This window comes from Electrophorus electricus, chromosome 5, assembly GCF_041902795.1.
Source record: "Electrophorus electricus isolate QZ-2024a chromosome 5, ASM4190279v1, whole genome shotgun sequence".
NCBI classification, from domain to species: Eukaryota; Metazoa; Chordata; class Actinopteri; order Gymnotiformes; family Gymnotidae; genus Electrophorus; species Electrophorus electricus.
The window spans coordinates 24939259-24960458 of NC_137501.1; the positions used below are offsets into that span (position 1 = coordinate 24939259).

The following is a 21200-nucleotide window of genomic DNA, read 5'->3' on the forward strand; positions in this document are numbered from 1 at the left end:
GAGAGAAAGAGCATTCATTATATGCAAACTGACTGGATCTCACATGATGCTCAGCATGCTATGACACTACACTGCCAAAAACTTAGCTGACAGACATTATAGCATTCCCCATTCATCTATTTTGCTATTGGAAAGCTCTTAATATGTCATGTCAGTTAAGATGTACTGGATTGGGGAGGATGACCAAACCATACCATGTGGGCCTTTATGTGTCTTGAGAAGATTGACACACAGATAGCATATCAAAGCTTGAGACTTATATGTCGTGTCCAGATTCTATCCTTCCATAGGTTGGAAACATTGTCTGTGGCCTGGGTAGCTCAGTCGGTAGAGCATCAGACTTTTAATCTGAGGGTCCAGGGCTCAAGTCCCTGTTCAGGCGATGATATTGTTACTTTGCCACACAAGTGTGCGTGAGAAGTTTCTGGAAATACCTCTAGATCAAAGTAAGTCCAGAAACAGGACCATACTTCCTTAAACATTGCTGATTAAAGTGACCTTTCACATTTCTATCCATTCCCCCAGCTGTGACGTTGCAACTTGGCTATTATCCCAGGTAAGGCTAGCTACGCTTCTTGGCTATAATTAAACATCAAAAGCTTTCTTACTTTATAAAATCAACACTTCTGAGCCTAACCTTTTTGAATTAATTCCTGAGATTGTTCTCATAGCAATTTCATTACACATGGTGTAACGTACTGCGTTGAGCAATTTCAGTATTGGCTGAGAGAAGGAGCAGACTTGTTCAAGTCAAAGAATCCTTTTTCATTTATAGAACAGGAGCTTGTCAGTGGAGGATGTACTTGCTCAAACTTTTCCCTTTGATTCCTTTCGTAGACACTACCAACTGTGACCTTGAGATGCGTGAATGAAAGTTGATCATTTACACTTGCGGATGTGTGCCAACTGTTATCTAATGCATGAGGGAAGAAATTTTGGAACACCCTTCCAGGCAATTGTTTTTCAGGCAAAGTGTCTGTATTCAGTCTAGGACATGTGCGTGTGTTTAAGTCCTTGCCCTCGCCTTCATTCTCTGCAGTTCACTGAGAAATACCTTACACTGTGTAATGCCATGTCCTATTCGAGGGCCAAAACACCACCAATCTTGGTTATCAAAGACTCACTCCACCCTGACCACAGCCTCTTCTCTTAGACAGCATGACAAAACCACCATCGCAGCTTGAGAGCAAAAATCGAGCCTCTTAGAATGTTAGAATGCTATTCTAACCATTTATGTTCGTTCTCCCTTTATGTACACAAAGTCCAGAATGCATCCATATGACATCAAAAGAGAAATCTTTTGGTAGCTGAACATCTCCAACTCGTACAATGCGTTGTTTCTTGTTTGTGTCCAATGAACGTAAAAATTGAAACATTCACAACTGGCCATGTTTCTTGCCAATATGTTGGTGTTTGGACCTGTGGGCCTTTGTGATTCATTACACCTTGTGTACTTGTAGTGTGTTGGGCAGTTTCTATATTGGCTGAGAGAAGGAACAGATTTGTTCAAGTCACAGATCCATTTGCATTTAAGCAATATAAGCATGTCAGTAGTGGATGTACTTGCTCAAACCTTTTGAAAGTTGAGCATTCACACTTGTGTATGTCAGCTATCTGTTAGCTAATGCATGAGGGAATTAGTTTTCGAAAAAAAAATCTTCGAGGCAATTCTTTCTCAGACAGAGAGTCTGTATTCAGGCGAAGACTCACACACTCATTCATATATATATATGTTTAATATATCCATGGCTGGATTTCAAATGTAACACAACAGACTGCAGCCAATGTGATGTTTTATAAATGTTTTAGCATCTCCCACTTGTCCTGACCACCAGTGGATGACCATATGAAGTGGGCCTTTGTAATTTGATATTGCCATCAGAGCTAAAGAGTTTTAAGAGGAGAGAAAGAGCATTCATTATATGCAAACTGACTGGATCTCACATGATGCTCAGCATGCTATGACACTACACTGCCAAAAACTTAGCTGACAGACATTATAGCATTCCCCATTCATCTATTTTGCTATTGGAAAGCTCTTAATATGTCATGTCAGTTAAGATGTACTGGATTGGGGAGGATGACCAAACCATACCATGTGGGCCTTTATGTGTCTTGAGAAGATTGACACACAAATAGCATATCAAAGCTTGAGACTTATATGTCGTGTCCAGATTCTATCCTTCCATAGGTTGGAAACATTGGCTGTGGCCTGGGTAGCTCAGTCGGTAGAGCATCAGACTTTTAATCTGAGGGTCCAGGGCTCAAGTCCCTGTTCAGGCCATGATATTGTTACTTTGCCACACAAGTGTGCGTGAGAAGTTTCTGGAAATACCTCTAGATCAAAGTAAGTCCAGAAACAGGACCATACTTCCTTAAACATTGCTGATTAAAGTGACCTTTCACATTTCTATCCATTCCCCCAGCTGTGACGTTGCAACTTGGCTATTATCCCAGGTAAGGCTAGCTACGCTTCTTGGCTATAATTAAACATCAAAAGCTTTCTTACTTTATAAAATCAACACTTCTGAGCCTAACCTTTTTGAATTAATTCCTGAGATTGTTCTCATAGCAATTTCATTACACATGGTGTAACGTACTGCGTTGAGCAATTTCAGTATTGGCTGAGAGAAGGAGCAGACTTGTTCAAGTCAAAGAATCCTTTTTCATTTATAGAACAGGAGCTTGTCAGTGGAGGATGTACTTGCTCAAACTTTTCCCTTTGATTCCTTTCGTAGACACTACCAACTGTGACCTTGAGATGCGTGAATGAAAGTTGATCATTTACACTTGCGGATGTGTGCCAACTGTTATCTAATGCATGAGGGAAGAAATTTTGGAACACCCTTCCAGGCAATTGTTTTTCAGGCAAAGTGTCTGTATTCAGTCTAGGACATGTGCGTGTGTTTAAGTCCTTGCCCTCGCCTTCATTCTCTGCAGTTCACTGAGAAATACCTTACACTGTGTAATGCCATGTCCTATTCGAGGGCCAAAACACCACCAATCTTGGTTATCAAAGACTCACTCCACCCTGACCACAGCCTCTTCTCTTAGACAGCATGACAAAACCACCATCGCAGCTTGAGAGCAAAAATCGAGCCTCTTAGAATGTTAGAATGCTATTCTAACCATTTATGTTCGTTCTCCCTTTATGTACACAAAGTCCAGAATGCATCCATATGACATCAAAAGAGAAATCTTTTGGTAGCTGAACATCTCCAACTCGTACAATGCGTTGTTTCTTCTTTGTGTCCAATGAACGTAAAAATTGAAACATTCACAACTGGCCATGTTTCTTGCCAATATGTTGGTATTTGGACCTGTGGGCCTTTGTGATTCATTACACCTTGTGTACTTGTAGTGTGGTGGGCAGTTTCTATATTGGCTGAGAGAAGGAACAGACTTGTTCAAGTCACAGATTCATTTGCATTTAAGCAATATAAGCATGTCAGTAGTGGATGTACTTGCTCACACCTTTTGAAAGTTGAGCATTCACACTTGTGTATGTCAGCTATCTGTTATCTAATGCATGGGGGAATTAGTTTTCGAAAAAAAAATCTTCGAGGCAATTATTTTTCAGGCAGAGAGTCTGTATTCAGGCGAAGACTCACACACACATTCATATATATATATATATATGTTTAATATATCCATGGCTGGATTTCAAATGTAACACAACAGACTGCAGCCAATGTGATGTTTTATAAATGTTTTAGCATCTCCCACTTGTCCTGACCACCAGTGGATGACCATATGAAGTGGGCCTTTGTAATTTGATATTGCCATCAGAGCTAAAGAGTTTTAAGAGGAGAGAAAGAGCATTCATTATATGCAAACTGACTGGATCTCACATGATGCTCAGCATGCTATGACACTACACTGCCAAAAACTTAGCTGACAGACATTATAGCATTCCCCATTCATCTATTTTGCTATTGGAAAGCTCTTAATATGTCATGTCAGTTAAGATGTACTGGATTGGGGAGGATGACCAAACCATACCATGTGGGCCTTTATGTGTCTTGAGAAGATTGACACACAGATAGCATATCAAAGCTTGAGACTTATATGTCATGTCCAGATTCTATCCTTCCATAGGTTGGAAACATTGTCTGTGGCCTGGGTAGCTCAGTCGGTAGACCATCAGACTTTTAATCTGAGGGTCCAGGGTTAAAGTCCCTGTTCAGGCGTTGATATTGTTACTTTGCCACTAAAGTGTGTGTCAGAAGTTGCTGGAAATACCTGTAGATCAAATTAATTCCAGAAAAAGGACCCTACTTCCTTAAACATTGCTGATTAAAGTCACATTTCACATTTCTATCCATTCCCCCAGCTGTGACGATGCAACTTGCCTATTATCCCAGGTAAGGCTAGCTACGCTTCTTGGCAATAATTAAACATCAAAAGCTTTCTTACTTTATAAAATCGACACTTCTGAGCCTAACCTTTTTGAATTAATTCCTGAGATTGTTCTCATAGCAATTTCATTACACATGGTGTAACGTACTGCGTTGAGCAATTTCAGTATTGGCTGAGAGAAGGAGCAGACTTGTTCAAGTCAAAGAATCCTTTTTCATTTATAGAACAGGAGCTTGTCAGTGGAGGATGTACTTGCTCAAACTTTTCCCTTTGATTCCTTTCGTAGACACTACCAACTGTGACCTTGAGATGCGTGAATGAAAGTTGATCATTTACACTTGCGGATGTGTGCCAACTGTTATCTAATGCATGAGGGAAGAAATTTTGGAACACCCTTCCAGGCAATTGTTTTTCAGGCAAAGTGTCTGTATTCAGTCTAGGACATGTGCGTGTGTTTTAGTCCTTGCCCTCGCCTTCATTCTCTGCAGTTCACTGAGAAATACCTTACACTGTGTAATGCCATGTCCTATTCGAGGGCCAAAACACCACCAATCTTGGTTATCAAAGACTCACTCCACCCTGACCACAGCCTCTTCTCTTAGACAGCATGACAAAACCACCATCACAGCTTGAGAGCAAAAATCGAGCCTCTTAGAATGTTAGAATGCTATTCTAACCATTTATATTCGTTCTCCCTTTATGTACACAAAGTCCAGAATACATCCATATGACATCAAAAGAGAAATCTTTTGGTAGCTGAACATCTCCAACTCGTACAATGTGTTGTTTCTTGTTTGTGTCCAATGAACGTAAAAATTGAAACATTCACAACTGGCCATGTTTCTTGCCAATATGTTGGTGTTTGGACCTGTGGGCCTTTGTGATTCATTACACCTTGTGTACTTGTAGTGTGGTGGGCAGTTTCTATATTGGCTGAGAGAAGGAAGAGCCTTGTTCAAGTCACAGATCCATTTGCATTTAAGCAATATAAGCATGTCAGTAGTGGATGTACTTGCTCACACCTTTTGAAAGTTGAGCATTCACACTTGTGTATGTCAGCTATCTGTTAGCTAATGCATGGGGGAATTAGTTTTCGAAAAAAAAATCTTCGAGGCAATTCTTTTTCAGGCAGAGAGTCTGTATTCAGGCGAAGACTCACACACACATTCATATATATATATATATATATATATATGTTTAATATATCCATGGCTGGATTTCAAATGTAACACAACAGACTGCAGCCAATGTGATGTTTTATAAATGTTTTAGCATCTCCCACTTGTCCTGACCACCAGTGGATGACCATATGAAGTGGGCCTTTGTAATTTGATATTGCCATCAGAGCTAAAGAGTTTTAAGAGGAGAGAAAGAGCATTCATTATATGCAAACTGACTGGATCTCACATGATGCTCAGCATGCTATGACACTACACTGCCAAAAACTTAGCTGACAGACATTATAGCATTCCCCATTCATCTATTTTGCTATTGGAAAGCTCTTAATATGTCATGTCAGTTAAGATGTACTGGATTGGGGAGGATGACCAAACCATACCATGTGGGCCTTTATGTGTCTTGAGAAGATTGACACACAGATAGCATATCAAAGCTTGAGACTTATATGTCGTGTCCAGATTCTATCCTTCCATAGGTTGGAAATGTTGTCTGTGGCCTGGGTAGCTCAGTGGGTAGAGCATCAGACTTTTAATCTGAGGGTCCAGGGTTCAAGTCCCTGTTCAGGCGTTGATATTGTTACTTTGCCACTAAAGTGTGTGTCAGAAGTTGCTGGAAATACCTGTAGATCAAAGTAATTCCAGAAAAAGGACCCTACTTCCTTAAACATTGCTGATTAAAGTCACATTTCACATTTCTATCCATTCCCCCAGCTGTGACGATGCATCTTGGCTATTATCCCAGGTAAGGCTAGCTACGCTTCTTGGCAATAATTAAACATCAAAAGCTTTCTTACTTTATAAAATCGACACTTCTGAGCCTAACCTTTTTGAATTAATTCCTGAGATTGTTCTCATAGCAATTTCATTACACATGGTGTAACGTACTGCGTTGAGCAATTTCAGTATTGGCTGAGAGAAGGAGCAGACTTGTTCAAGTCAAAGAATCCTTTTTCATTTATAGAACAGGAGCTTGTCAGTGGAGGATGTACTTGCTCAAACTTTTCCCTTTGATTCCTTTCGTAGACACTACCAACTGTGGCCTTGAGATGCGTGAATGAAAGTTGATCATTTACACTTGCGGATGTGTGCCAACTGTTATCTAATGCATGAGGGAAGAAATTTTGGAACACCCTTCCAGGCAATTGTTTTTCAGGCAAAGTGTCTGTATTCAGTCTAGGACATGTGCGTGTGTTTTAGTCCTTGCCCTCGCCTTCATTCTCTGCAGTTCACTGAGAAATACCTTACACTGTGTAATGCCATGTCCTATTCGAGGGCCAAAACACCACCAATCTTGGTTATCAAAGACTCACTCCACCCTGACCACAGCCTCTTCTCTTAGACAGCATGACAAAACCACCATCGCAGCTTGAGAGCAAAAATCGAGCCTCTTAGAATGTTAGAATGCTATTCTAACCATTTATATTCGTTCTCCCTTTATGTACACAAAGTCCAGAATACATCCATATGACATCAAAAGAGAAATCTTTTGGTAGCTGAACATCTCCAACTCGTACAATGTGTTGTTTCTTGTTTGTGTCCAATGAACGTAAAAATTGAAACATTCACAACTGGCCATGTTTCTTGCCAATATGTTGGTGTTTGGACCTGTGGGCCTTTGTGATTCATTACACCTTGTGTACTTGTAGTGTGGTGGGCAGTTTCTATATTGGCTGAGAGAAGGAAGAGCCTTGTTCAAGTCACAGATCCATTTGCATTTAAGCAATATAAGCATGTCAGTAGTGGATGTACTTGCTCACACCTTTTGAAAGTTGAGCATTCACACTTGTGTATGTCAGCTATCTGTTAGCTAATGCATGGGGGAATTAGTTTTCGAAAAAAAAATCTTCGAGGCAATTCTTTTTCAGGCAGAGAGTCTGTATTCAGGCGAAGACTCACACACACATTCATATATATATATATATATATATATGTTTAATATATCCATGGCTGGATTTCAAATGTAACACAACAGACTGCAGCCAATGTGATGTTTTATAAATGTTTTAGCATCTCCCACTTGTCCTGACCACCAGTGGATGACCATATGAAGTGGGCCTTTGTAATTTGATATTGCCATCAGAGCTAAAGAGTTTTAAGAGGAGAGAAAGAGCATTCATTATATGCAAACTGACTGGATCTCACATGATGCTCAGCATGCTATGACACTACACTGCCAAAAACTTAGCTGACAGACATTATAGCATTCCCCATTCGTCTATTTTGCTATTGGAAAGCTCTTAATATGTCATGTCAGTTAAGATGTACTGGATTGGGGAGGATGACCAAACCATACCATGTGGGCCTTTATGTGTCTTGAGAAGATTGACACACAGATAGCATATCAAAGCTTGAGACTTATATGTCGTGTCCAGATTCTATCCTTCCATAGGTTGGAAACATTGTCTGTGGCCTGGGTAGCTCAGTCGGTAGAGCATCAGACTTTTAATCTGAGGGTCCAGGGTTCAAGTCCCTGTTCAGGCGTTGATATTGTTACTTTGCCACTAAAGTGTGTGTCAGAAGTTGCTGGAAATACCTGTAGATCAAAGTAATTCCAGAAAAAGGACCCTACTTCCTTAAACATTGCTGATTAAAGTCACATTTCACATTTCTATCCATTCCCCCAGCTGTGACGATGCATCTTGGCTATTATCCCAGGTAAGGCTAGCTACGCTTCTTGGCAATAATTAAACATCAAAAGCTTTCTTACTTTATAAAATCGACACTTCTGAGCCTAACCTTTTTGAATTAATTCCTGAGATTGTTCTCATAGCAATTTCATTACACATGGTGTAACGTACTGCGTTGAGCAATTTCAGTATTGGCTGAGAGAAGGAGCAGACTTGTTCAAGTCAAAGAATCCTTTTTCATTTATAGAACAGGAGCTTGTCAGTGGAGGATGTACTTGCTCAAACTTTTCCCTTTGATTCCTTTCGTAGACACTACCAACTGTGACCTTGAGATGCGTGAATGAAAGTTGATCATTTACACTTGCGGATGTGTGCCAACTGTTATCTAATGCATGAGGGAAGAAATTTTGGAACACCCTTCCAGGCAATTGTTTTTCAGGCAAAGTGTCTGTATTCAGTCTAGGACATGTGCGTGTGTTTTAGTCCTTGCCCTCGCCTTCATTCTCTGCAGTTCACTGAGAAATACCTTACACTGTGTAATGCCATGTCCTATTCGAGGGCCAAAACACCACCAATCTTGGTTATCAAAGACTCACTCCACCCTGACCACAGCCTCTTCTCTTAGACAGCATGACAAAACCACCATCGCAGCTTGAGAGCAAAAATCGAGCCTCTTAGAATGTTAGAATGCTATTCTAACCATTTATGTTCGTTCTCCCTTTATGTACACAAAGTCCAGAATGCATCCATATGACATCAAAAGAGAAATCTTTTGGTAGCTGAACATCTCCAACTCGTACAATGCGTTGTTTCTTGTTTGTGTCCAATGAACGTAAAAATTGAAACATTCACAACTGGCCATGTTTCTTGCCAATATGTTGGTGTTTGGACCTGTGGGCCTTTGTGATTCATTACACCTTGTGTACTTGTAGTGTGGTGGGCAGTTTCTATATTGGCTGAGAGAAGGAAGAGCCTTGTTCAAGTCACAGATCCATTTGCATTTAAGCAATATAAGCATGTCAGTAGTGGATGTACTTGCTCACACCTTTTGAAAGTTGAGCATTCACACTTGTGTATGTCAGCTATCTGTTAGCTAATGCATGGGGGAATTAGTTTTCGAAAAAAAAATCTTCGAGGCAATTCTTTTTCAGGCAGAGAGTCTGTATTCAGGCGAAGACTCACACACACATTCATATATATATATATATATATGTTTAATATATCCATGGCTGGATTTCAAATGTAACACAACAGACTGCAGCCAATGTGATGTTTTATAAATGTTTTAGCATCTCCCACTTGTCCTGACCACCAGTGGATGACCATATGAAGTGGGCCTTTGTAATTTGATATTGCCATCAGAGCTAAGGAGTTTTAAGAGGAGAGAAAGAGCATTCATTATATGCAAACTGACTGGATCTCACATGATGCTCAGCATGCTATGACACTACACTGCCAAAAACTTAGCTGACAGACATTATAGCATTCCCCACTCACCTATTTTACTATTGGAAAGCTCTTAACATGTCATGTCAGTTAAGATGTACTGGATTGGGGAGGATGACCAAACCATACCATGTGGGCCTTTATGTGTCTTGAGAAGATTGACACACAAATAGCATATCAAAGCTTGAGACTTATATGTCGTGTCCAGATTCTATCCTTCCATAGGTAGGCAACATTGGCTGTGGCCTGGGTAGCTCAGTCGGTAGAGCATCAGACTTTTAATCTGAGGGTCCAGGGTTCAAGTCCCTGTTCAGGCATTGATATTGTTAATTTGCCACTAAAGTGTGTGTCAGCAGTTTCTGGAAATACCTGTAGATCAAAGTAATTCCAGAAAAAGGACCCTACTTCCTTAAACATTGCTGATTAAAGTGACCTTTCACATTTCTATCCATTCCCCCAGCTGTGACGATGCAACTTGGCTATTATCCCAGGTAAGGCTAGCTACGCTTCTTGGCAATAATTAAACATCAAAAGCTTTCTTACTTTATAAAATCGACACTTCTGAGCCTAACCTTTTTGAATTAATTCCTGAGATTGTTCTCATAGCAATTTCATTACACATGGTGTAACGTACTGCGTTGAGCAATTTCAGTATTGGCTGAGAGAAGGAGCAGACTTGTTCAAGTCAAAGAATCCTTTTTCATTTATAGAACAGGAGCTTGTCAGTGGAGGATGTACTTGCTCAAACTTTTCCCTTTGATTCCTTTCGTAGACACTACCAACTGTGACCTTGAGATGCGTGAATGAAAGTTGATCATTCACACTTGCGGATGTGTGCCAACTGTTATCTAATGCATGAGGGAAGAAATTTTGGAACACCCTTCCAGGCAATTGTTTTTCAGGCAAAGTGTCTGTATTCAGTCTAGGACATGTGCGTGTGTTTAAGTCCTTGCCCTCGCCTTCATTCTCTGCAGTTCACTGAGAAATACCTTACACTGTGTAATGCCATGTCCTATTCGAGGGCCAAAACACCACCAATCTTGGTTATCAAAGACTCACTCCACCCTGACCACAGCCTCTTCTCTTAGACAGCATGACAAAACCACCATCGCAGCTTGAGAGCAAAAATCGAGCCTCTTAGAATGTTAGAATGCTATTCTAACCATTTATGTTCGTTCTCCCTTTATGTACACAAAGTCCAGAATGCATCCATATGACATCAAAAGAGAAATCTTTTGGTAGCTGAACATCTCCAACTCGTACAATGCATTGTTTCTTGTTTGTGTCCAATGAACGTAAAAATTGAAACATTCACAACTGGCCATGTTTCTTGCCAATATGTTGGTGTTTGGACCTGTGGGCCTTTGTGATTCATTACACCTTGTGTACTTGTAGTGTGGTGGGCAGTTTCTATATTGGCTCAGAGAAGGAAGAGCCTTGTTCAAGTCACAGATCCATTTGCATTTAAGCAATATAAGTATGTCAGTAGTGGATGTACTTGCTCACACCTTTTGATAGTTGAACATTCACACTTGTGTATGTCAGCTATCTGTTAGCTAATGCATGAGCGAATTAATTTTCGAAAAAAAAATCTTCGAGGCAATTCTTTTTCAGGCAGAGAGTCTGTATTCAGGCGAAGACTCACACACACATTCATATATATATATATATGTTTAATATATCCATGCCTGGATTTCAAATGTAACACAACAGACTGCAGCCAATGTGATGTTTTATAAATGTTTTAGCATCTCCCACTTGTCCTGACCACCAGTGGATGACCATATGAAGTGGGCCTTTGTAATTTGATATTGCCATCAGAGCTAAGGAGTTTTAAGAGGAGAGAAAGAGCATTCATTATATGCAAACTGACTGGATCTCACATGATGCTCAGCATGCTATGACACTACACTGCCAAAAACTTAGCTGACAGACATTATAGCATTCCCCATTCACCTATTTTACTATTGGAAAGCTCTTAACATGTCATGTCAGTTAAGATGTACTGGATTGGGGAGGATGACCAAACCATACCATGTGGGCCTTTATGTGTCTTGAGAAGATTGACACACAAATAGCATATCAAAGCTTGAGACTTATATGTCGTGTCCAGATTCTATCCTTCCATAGGTAGGCAACATTGTCTGTGGCTTGGGTAGCTCAGTCGGTAGAGCATCAGACTTTTAATCTGAGGGTCCAGGGTTCAAGTCCCTGTTCAGGCGTTGATATTGTTAATTTGCCACTAAAGTGTGTGTCAGAAGTTTCTGGAAATACCTGTAGATCAAAGTAATTCCAGAAAAAGGACCCTACTTCCTTAAACATTGCTGATTAAAGTGACCTTTCACATTTCTATCCATTCCCCCAGCTGTGACGATGCAACTTGGCTATTATCCCAGGTAAGGCTAGCTACGCTTCTTGGCAATAATTAAACATCAAAAGCTTTCTTACTTTATAAAATCGACACTTCTGAGCCTAACCTTTTTGAATTAATTCCTGAGATTGTTCTCATAGCAATTTCATTACACATGGTGTAACGTACTGCGTTGAGCAATTTCAGTATTGGCTGAGAGAAGGAGCAGACTTGTTCAAGTCAAAGAATCCTTTTTCATTTATAGAACAGGAGCTTGTCAGTGGAGGATGTACTTGCTCAAACTTTTCCCTTTGATTCCTTTCGTAGACACTACCAACTGTGACCTTGAGATGCGTGAATGAAAGTTGATCATTTACACTTGCGGATGTGTGCCAACTGTTATCTAATGCATGAGGGAAGAAATTTTGGAACACCCTTCCAGGCAATTGTTTTTCAGGCAAAGTGTCTGTATTCAGTCTAGGACATGTGCGTGTGTTTAAGTACCTAGAAGCACCAGGCACTTCATTATAGAGAAGCATCAGACCAACTACAGAGTAAATTAATAAGAATCACTGCATGTAACATAGCACTCTTCCTCAGCTGTAGATTTGAATTAGACAATGCTAAATCTTTTGGTCCAGTGATATTATTTACAGGGCACTGATCTACAAATTTATAATGTACTATTTTTGTACACGCTGAACAATGTAACTTTAAAAAATTTAAATGGCCTTAAAAATTTACATGGAGAACTTCATCAGTTATATTACATCTAAAAAGTTCTTAAAACAAATGAATATTCTTCTTTAGATACCTCACTACTTTGTGCACTTAACTGTTTCCTTCCCTTTATAAGCTTATAGACTATCACACCTCTGTGGAACTCACAATAACTGATGGGCCTTTTATCGGTGCGACTTCCTCTTTAAATTTTACACACTTGGTATTCTTATGTGTTTCCTTACGTTTTCACAGGTGTCTGTTTTTGAATGGTGAGTAATTCTCTGTGTGTTTTGCTCTGCATTTTGTTCATCAGGATGTGCAGTTCTTAAACATGCCATTGAATATCTGGAATATTCGTAACTGCATTATGACCCATTGCAGGTAAATATGCAGTCTTAAGACACTGACAAATTGCTGTTGTAGTAGCAAGGTTGCAAAATGTACCTGTATTCTAATCACCTGCTGGATTTAACCCTAATCAAACAGTCTAGTTCTACTGGGATACTTTAATGTTAAACTCTCAGCACATTTATTTTAAACATGTATAACATAAATATAACTGGCAGTTAATAACGGACTAGACAATGACATTGTATTGTTGCTTTAGCTTTATGCTCTTTATCATTAAAATATAGATGAAACAGTAAATACGAGATCAAGTATAGAATGTCAGTCTTGAAGTGTATATAGAACTCTCGCTATACTGGGTAAGCCATACGGTCATCAGTCCATTTGTTTAAAATGTTCTTTGATGTGAAGCTCATATTATTTTGCCCCCACTTACGCAGAAATTGATTGTGAAAATGTCAATTGGAAGAATACAACAGGGGAACTCTCAGTTGTACTTCACATCACTGACACTGTGTAGACTTTAACTAATGTACAGTTGTGTAGATTTAGAGTTGTGTACAATTAGAGCAAGTGACCTAAGCAACATGTATTGCATACACAGTTTGCCTTAACCACTTCACTTCATCATGGTCAGAATATTTGCTATAGATACATGTAATGCTTCAGCATTGCTACTAGTTCTAATACACTCAAACTAGTGCACCAGAGTGGGTGATGATAATGGCACTGTTAGCAGCAAACCTATATGACTGGGGTTGGTCTTCCACACATTGTCCCTTTCTCTGAGTTCATAGAAGAGAAAGGACTCATTCTTAGCCTGGTTGGCTGGCTTAAGAACACAAGCAAGGGGACAGTCGTGGGCCAGGTCCAGGGACCGTGACATCTTCTCCATGAGATGTGGCTACTGTATGCCATGCACCAGGATGCCTTTCCATTGAGGATATCTCTTGTGATACCTACAGAGTGCATGATTGAAGACTAGGTGAGAGGATTCCCTTAGCAGCTGAATACATTTGATTATTTTCTGGTACCTTCTCTCCGTCTCTCTTTCTGTTTGTACAGCAGGATACAGCAGAACCTACGCAACAGGACACCTTTCCAGTGAGGACATCTCTCGTGACAGCTGTGGAGTACATGATTGAAGACAAAGTGAAAGGATTCTGTTAGCAGCTGAATACATTTGTTTTTTTTCTGGTACCTCGTCTGTGGGCTTCCCCCACGTCTGTGTTTTTAAACCTTTTTGGCAGTGCTTTGTGTGACTAATATCCTGCCTTTTTATCCCTCACTCATGTCTTGCTCAGGTGTCAATATGTCACAGAACTAAATTAGTGTTCTTTTATTTTCTTAGTTTGTACAAGAAGTACAAATATATAGCTACCTAACATTTATAATGCGTATTGTTTCTTATTTTGTGAACATCAAAATGTAAAACCAGGTTAAAACATTTAAATGTAAAAACAGGTTTGACACTGCTTTGGATCTAGTGAAAATCCTAGAAGCTGTCAACACCATCATCTGAGCAGGCTCCATTTAACACAGAGAGAGACAGAGAAGATGTATCAGACAAAAACCAAATATATTCCCTAAGGGAATCCTTTTACCTAGTCTTCAATTATGCACTCCATAGATGTCGTGAGAGACAGCCTCACAAGAAAGGCGGCCTGGTGCATGGCATGCAGTGGTGCCTATCATGCGAACACAGAACTTCATCTGGTCATCATCCACCACACTACAAGTACACAAGGTGTAATGAATTACAAAGGCCCATAGATCCAAACACCAGCATGTTGGCAAGAAACAGTTGTGAATGTTTCAATTTTTAAGTTAATTGGACACAAAGAAGAAACATCACATTGTGCAAGTTGGAGATTTTCAGCTACCAAAAGATTTCTCTTTTGATGTCATATGAATGCATTCTGGACTTTGTGTACATAAAGGGAGAATGAACATAAATGGTTAGAATAACATTCAGTGCTTTTGGAGAAAATTTTGAGATTGTTGTCACATAGAGAGAGAAATGAGAGGCTGAAATATCAGAAACATTACAAGTGTAATGTGCATGCATGGAAAGAATGACTGTATGACTATGTATGTGACTATGTATGTGACTATGACTATGACTATGACTATGACTATGTATGTGACGAATAAACCAAACTTGAAACTTGAAAATTGAGTTCATGTGTACCGTATTGAGATGTCAAATTGCCTGAGGAATATAACACTTCTTAAGAGGCTCGATTTTTGCTCTCAAGCTGCAATGGTGGTTTTGTCATGGTGTCTAAGAGAAGAGGCTGTGGTCCGGGTGGAGTGAGTCTTTGATAACCAAGATTGTTGGTGTTTTGGCCCTCGAATAGGACATGGCATTACACAATGTGAGGTATTTCTCAGTGAACTGCAGAGAATGAAGGCGAGGGCAAGGACTTAAACACACGAACATGTCCTAGATTGAATACAGACACTTTGCCTGAAAAACAATTGCCTGGAAGGTTGGTTCCAAAATTACTTCCCTCATGCATCAGCTAACAGTTGGCACACATCCGCAAGTGTGAATGATCAACTTTCATTCATGCATCTCAAGGTCACAGTTGGTAGTACAAAAGGAATCAAATGGAAAAGTTTGAGCAAGTACATCCTCCACTGACAATCTTATGTTGTTTAAATGCAAATGGATTCTTTGACTTGAACAAATCTGCTCCTTCTCTCAGCCAATATAGAAACTTCACCACGCTACAAGGTCACAAGGTGTAATGAATTACAAAGGCTCCCTCATTGTGTGAGCCCAGGGGACAGAGCGAATCTTGCCCTGCTTGCCAGAAGTCATGTTTAGCCATACATTTGCCAAAATGAAATCTGAGCACAGCCATCAATTCCTTTGGAAAATGCAGTGAGCACAAATGTCCGTTCCCACATTTAGACAGCATATAATCCCTATATGGATACTGACCTTTCTAAAGCTAGTCTGAGAGAGGCCAAGATGTAACCAATGAGGTTGAAGCAAAAACTCATTCTTACTCCAAATCATAGAAAATGACTACTGGTAATTATACCTGCCACTGTGAACTAATGAAGTATGTCACTGAAGGACTGGCAGTAACATTGCCAGAAAAAATCTAAAACATCAAGTGCCTTGCTATTAGCAAAATTTACCAAAGATATAATGTAGTGAGAAGTGAGCTCACCGTAGTGACAGTGCTACCACCCCAACCCCGCTCAGCCGCTAGTTATCGAAGTTGGCAGGGGGCCTATTTTAAGTAAGTAGGTCAAACAGGATATGGGCGCAATTCCCACAACTGACTATTCTTGTAATTCAGTCACATCTAAACACTTCAACACTTTTTAAGTAGGTCTCCAGATAGTCGCAATCCACTAAATGCTATTAGGCAAATTCCTTTTACTGTTCTTACAGTCGGGGGTATGGCGGGAAATTATGCAACCCACGCCTTGAGCATAATGCATCAACTTCACTTCATCCAGTTACAGAATGAAAGGTAAAAGCATGTTATACACTTGAATGAATACTTTTCTCGGGAACGGAATACATAAACACTCAACTTTCTTTTCCAGGACTGATAGTTAAAGGATAAACAACATTAAGTGATAATGATAAATCTATTGTGACCATAAAATGAGAGACAAATGTAACATATTGTTACATTTGCCTCATAACTGTTGTTCATTTTTATTCGCTTTATAAAGGTACTTGAGGCTTGATTCTTATTAGTTTTGAAAAAGTGCCACAAAACAGAAGGGTGCGGGACTCAATATGACAACTATGGCCCTAGCAATCTGATTAAAAGTTAAACCTGAAGTAAAACTACAACTGACTACAATCCGAGATATAATATTTTGATATCAGATAGATGCTTTGGTTAGAAATCTTTCCTCCCCTTATAAAAGTCCATAAAAGACAGAAAGTTTAACAGGCCTACTTAATGAGCACACACACACTGGCAAATCAAGTTAATGCAATATGTAACATTTCTTCTTGGAATGATCTGCATTTGGGATGATTCACTAACATGGGAAGACAAAGAGATGGTGAGGAGACAATGACTGGTTTACCACACATGGGAAAACGATGACTACACTGCTTTACGTATCCATGAAAAGGAAGTGCAAAGAAAGGTAGGGGGTGTTCATTATGGACAGGCTACCGCCCGAAGGTTATACATACAACACCACAGGCCTTTGCTCCTCGAACATAATTGACAGAATTTGCTGAAACTGGCTTTGCGTTTCTGCTGCCGGACAGCAGTCGAGTTGTGGATGTTTGAGGCACTTGAGGAGTAAATGTTACAGAGACTGTCGACAAGTTCAAGGTGACTCACTCTCCCCTGCGTTTTCTTTATTAACTGCCACCAAATAAGCTGCACAAGTAAAAAACAAAACAAACAAAAAAACAAAATAAACCAGACCATAATAAATAAAACAATAATTTAATGAGTAAATAAACAGTCATATTCTCAAACCAGAAAAACAAAAAACCCTGTTCCTGTGGAAGTCCAATTTCTATTTACATGTGTAACGAGAACTGAGGTAAGGGCAGACACAAGTATTGTAGCACAGTGTCTTTATTGAGGGTAATAAATGAACCATGGTACAAGTAGCTCAAAGTTAGTAGCTAGATACATATGTAAACTCATAGTAACCGAGAAACATCTAAAGATCTGTCTAGAAGCTTATCTAAGAACATCTAAGATCAGTCTAGGTGGGAAATATTGGGGTTCCTCCACGTGCTGAATTAAACAACTCAAAAAATAGAAAGTGAGCCTTGTAGACCATTTTTCTGTTTGTACATTTAGATGTACATGTATTTTGTGGGCGTAGCTTAATTGGTAGCAAAGAGCAACAGCACAACCATGTTGGGTTAAATTTTTTCGAGGTGTATTTGCTACTGGAGGTATTTTAATGGTTTGATTAAACCATTAATCAAAGACATTTTTGTCACTGTTTCATGGATCTCACCGATTTAGCTCAGCTTCTTTCTGCTGTTTTTCTGCCCCCAGAATGTGTGCACATCTGCAAGAAATGTCACCACAACGTGATCATTTTCGGTTTCACCTCATCTGATAAAGTAGCCTACTTAACATTGAATTGTCCTGGATCCTCAGCGTTTAACACAGACCTTGTTCATCCGGGTGCCATCCTAGCAGGCATAACTCTTTGTTCATTCTCTCTTTTTTCAGATGTAGACAAATTTCACAAAGACTCTAATTGGTGTTAACCCTCTAGTAATATTGATTTGCCTGACCTGGAGATTGAACCTGTCTTCTGCGTGCAGGTTACTTTTCTTAACCCAAAAAATTACTTAATATGACACACACACAAACACACATGACAGGTAGACTGTTTGTTTTCCTTTGTAGGGGAAGTGACAGCACTGACAACATCTGACAGCACTCCACACCATACCTACAACACCGTATTGTGTGTGTGTCTGTGTGTGAGTCCGCATGTGCATTCTGTGCCCTAACGTGTCTAGTTCATTTCATTTCAGGCAGTGGAGGAAGACTCAAGACAATGCCACCCACACTCCTCTGCTTCTTGACAGCTCTCTGCATGACCGATAACAGAGACGTAAAGTGCAGCTGAATGGTTCAGCCACAGTGTGGAGCGGCTCCACTGCCTCCAAAACATGATTCACGTCACTCCCACCCCTCTCCTCCCACACCCACACCCCCATCCCTCTCCACCCCTCTCCACTCACACCCCCACCCCGGCTAAGATCACTAAACGAACCTCACCCAGTCGGATTCTGTGCACTTGGTTGTGCTGGGTGATCACCTCTTTTATAGGCACTTGCTTTGCCCTGACATGACAGTCCGTCATCCCGACTCCACAGATCGCCTCCATCTCCACCCCATCGACCCGCGCTTGAGCACTCTGCCAAAGCGTCAAAACACTGCGTATGAAAAAATTATGTATGTTCCTGAGAAAGCAATCCATTACCGTACATCACGCAACAAATTTTTTATTTTCATAAAAAATGAAAGAGAAGATTAAAGGAAAAAAGCACCATCATAATGATAAAAAAAAGAGCTCCAAACATCAAATCATTTTCAAACTGCGGGAAATTAGTTCTCTGGCTCTTAACATGTGAAGTCTGACGTTCAACTGTTCCAACCAAATGGCTGCTGGGGTTGTATCAAAGTATTTACTAAGAATGCTTTGAGATAATACCAATACTCAAATTTTTCATGGTCATTTAAAAACAACATTGATGCCAATACAAATAGATTTCTTAGCCTTTATTCAGGCTCAGTTATCAGATTGATAGATGAAACCAAACATCTTTTTGTTCCATTTGTAAGACAATTAGCACAAGCTTAATATGAAAATAAATCATAAGTAACTCAATTGGTCAGCACCATCTGAATATTTCATTAGAGCAACATTACGATGGCTTTATGCAATTATCATTTAATACTGTTACCAGCACTATCAAAACTTCCGAATAAAACAAATAATTTGCTTTTTACATCGGTCTCTGGTACACATTGATTTTGCCTCTGCCAGACAAACCTCCCCACTGAAATCAAATCTTTGCTTGTAGTCACAGCATGTCTTGAGAAATAATCATGATCAATACAAAGATCTAAAGCACCCCAAAAAACCCAAACTGTATACTGTCCAGTTGAATTTGGTCAGCTTCCTTGAACTCAGTACAGAGCAAGATGGAGGTGTGTGAGGGACTCTTGCTTGGCTCACTGCTCCTGCTCCATTCTTCCATTTCCCACAGTCGCACTGATTAAGGGCCAGAAAAACATCCCTGCAAGTACTGCCAGGCACTTTATAAACATGACAAAAAAACACACAAGAAGGGATTATTCCATTTCCATCAGACTGTCCCCTCAAAAGGACTGGGGAGCGTCGGGTCAAGGAGAAAACTGTCAGCTGGCAGAGGTGGTCAGCAAAGAAAAAAAAAAAAGCAATGGGGCTAATATAATGAGGTGGCTATTCGCTGTTCCTGCAAACACATCATGCTCCCTTTGCTTAAAATACTGGCTTTTACATTTTAAAAACCTCACTAGATTGGTCACAGTCTGAGGATGATGTGCAACTCTGTAGTGAAAAGGAGGCAATTTACCACAATGTAGAACAAAGTTGTTATTGTCACTCCGTATTCAGCATGTAGTATCAATGACAGTGCCAGTGTCCATGCCTATCAACCAATCAGAAGTCAAGAAATAGCTGGCACATTCTTAGTGCCTAGCACCTTAAATGGCAATGGTAATAGATGTGGCAGGCCCTAGTAATGGAAACATCCAATGAAAGGAAGATAAGAAATTGGAAAAATATTAATACAAAATTATTTATATACATAGAATGGCCACTTTATTAGAGGCACATCTAGTAGTGCATTGTACCTCTGGCCTTCAGAACCGCTGCAATTCTTTGTGGCATAGATTCCACTACGTGTTGAAATCTTTCTGCAGGCATCTTGACCAGTGCGAGCAGTATCACTTTTCGCAGTAGCTGCAAGTTAGATGGACGTAGTAATGTGCTCTAAACAGCCCGTTCTACCTTGACCCAGAGATGCTCTGTAGGATTAGGATCTGGGGACTGTGAAGGCCAGGGAGGTGAGCAAAACTCACAAGAGTATGCTCCTGGAACCAGTCGAGGACAAAATTACCATTGTGGCATGGTGCGTTGTCCTGCTGAAAGTGCCACAGGGTAAACAGCTGCCGCAAAGGGATGAACTTGGTCGGGCATAATGCTTGGTTAAGCCGTGTGGTCCAAACGCCGATGCACAGGTATCAGAGTAGCCAGAGTGTGCCAAGAAAACATTCCATATTCTACTTGATCACAAAATTCTTCGTATAATGTCAACACTATTGTGTGAGAAAATCAATCAAGGTTAGCTGATTTTGGAATGCTGTTCCCAGCTAGACTAGCACTGATCACCATGCATTGTTAAAAATGACGCAGAGAACATGATTTTTCTGTTCTAATATGCAATTACAATGATACTGATCCAAAGAAAACTTTGTCTCCCATGATTTTATGCTGCAGTTTGATGCCATACAGGCAGAATCTCTGAGCTCTCTGCTTTCTTCAGAGCCTAAGCCACCTATGCAGGTTGCTGTTTTAGGAGTCTGTTGTCGAGCGATTTAAAGGCTTTTCTTTAAAATTTTATTTCTGCTTGCTCTAATCATAACAGCA

At 40.0% G+C, this 21200-nt stretch overlaps 7 non-coding genes across 7 annotated transcripts; all 7 read left to right on the plus strand.

Annotated features, from left to right (window-relative positions):
- The first annotated feature begins 309 nt into the window (after positions 1–309).
- On the plus strand, positions 310–382 carry trnak-uuu (transfer RNA lysine (anticodon UUU)). Its single transcript has one exon. It is a non-coding gene; the product is annotated as a tRNA-Lys (tRNA).
- Positions 383–2210: 1828 nt separating this feature from the next.
- trnak-uuu (transfer RNA lysine (anticodon UUU)) lies at positions 2211–2283 on the plus strand. The gene has a single exon. It is a non-coding gene; the product is annotated as a tRNA-Lys (tRNA).
- A 1834-nt stretch (positions 2284–4117) lies between these two features.
- trnak-uuu (transfer RNA lysine (anticodon UUU)) lies at positions 4118–4190 on the plus strand. Its single transcript has one exon. It is a non-coding gene; the product is annotated as a tRNA-Lys (tRNA).
- Positions 4191–6032: 1842 nt separating this feature from the next.
- trnak-uuu (transfer RNA lysine (anticodon UUU)) lies at positions 6033–6105 on the plus strand. Its single transcript has one exon. It is a non-coding gene; the product is annotated as a tRNA-Lys (tRNA).
- A 1840-nt stretch (positions 6106–7945) lies between these two features.
- trnak-uuu (transfer RNA lysine (anticodon UUU)) lies at positions 7946–8018 on the plus strand. The gene has a single exon. It is a non-coding gene; the product is annotated as a tRNA-Lys (tRNA).
- A 1836-nt stretch (positions 8019–9854) lies between these two features.
- Positions 9855–9927, plus strand: trnak-uuu (transfer RNA lysine (anticodon UUU)). Its single transcript has one exon. It is a non-coding gene; the product is annotated as a tRNA-Lys (tRNA).
- A 1832-nt stretch (positions 9928–11759) lies between these two features.
- On the plus strand, positions 11760–11832 carry trnak-uuu (transfer RNA lysine (anticodon UUU)). The gene has a single exon. It is a non-coding gene; the product is annotated as a tRNA-Lys (tRNA).
- The last annotated feature ends 9368 nt before the right edge of the window (positions 11833–21200 follow it).